Raw genomic sequence first — 1,304 nt, 5'->3', positions numbered from 1 at the left:
GATATTTTATAAAAATCCACTAACTCATTCAAAATCAACACATCATCCATCATTTGTATATTAGCAACAAACGCGTTTGGAACTTAGAAATGAGTTTAGGAATTACCAATTTCAATCTAGACGCAAGAAGCTTAGCTAGAATCTTATACACACTTCCCACTAAGCAAATAGGTCTAAATTCATCGAGAGAGAGAGAGAGAGAGAGAGAGAGAGAGAGAGAGAGAGAGAAAGAGAGAGAGAGAGAGAGAGAGAGAGAGAGAGGATTATGCACTTTAGGAATTAAAGATATAAACGAAGCGGTAAAAGCTTTAGGTACTATTAGACGATAGGCCTAGATCTATAGGGGGTGAATAGATCCCAAATAAAAAAAATTGAAACTTTGATTTAGAAAAATATATGGTGCGGAAGCAAGTTTAAAATATTTCCCGGATCCAAAATCGTCTAACTGAACTCTTTATTGAAAAAACTCGGATATGCGTATGAGTACCAATGGTATGATAATAATTCACAAGTTGGTTTATCAATACTTCAAGCACTAAATTGAATACTCTACTATAGTAACTATCTATCTCGAATGTTAACAACACACTAAAGACTAGTTGACACAATTCGTCAAATATTTTACGTGCAATCAACAAAGTTTGGATATTAGTATAGTGTTTGTAGTTTTTAAAAGCCAATCACTACCAAAGGGTAAGTGATTACTACAACAACAAAATTTAACAAAGAATTCAAAAGTTATTATCCAAACAATGTTGATCAAGAGATCAAAGTAATTAATAATTTGTGAACCTAAAAATAAATGATATATATATATATATATATATATATATATATATATATATATATATATATATATATAATATATATATATATATATATATATAGAGAGAGAGAGAGAGAGAGGAGAGAGAGAGAGAGAGAGAGAGTACACAAGGATTTATTTAGGCAGTTCCCCAATCAACTTGCTATGGGTATATCTGTCCTTAATTCGAATTCGAATTGAGATATTAATATAATAAATCTTACTTTGCAAAAGTAACAATACAAGAGATGAGAAATCAAATCCCACAAATCCTAAAGTTTGTTCTTAACTTTAGCACCTCAAAAATTCTTGATCAAAGATTGATCAAGTCACCAACAATAGCGCTTCAATTCACATGTTGTTTCTAATTCCTTGTATGACCTTCTTGTCTCAAGGCTTTCACCCCGCTGAATTAATCCCAAGCGCATACTTATTGAACCCAAGATTTGTCAGCACGATCCACCGTTTCACGCTATTGCCTTGCCGACACACCTAATCT

The sequence above is a fragment of the Lathyrus oleraceus genome, chromosome 1 (genome assembly GCF_024323335.1).
Source record: "Lathyrus oleraceus cultivar Zhongwan6 chromosome 1, CAAS_Psat_ZW6_1.0, whole genome shotgun sequence".
Lineage (NCBI taxonomy): Eukaryota > Viridiplantae > Streptophyta > Magnoliopsida > Fabales > Fabaceae > Lathyrus > Lathyrus oleraceus.
The sequence above is the reverse complement of the archived record's forward strand: the minus strand, read 5'-3'. Positions refer to the sequence as shown.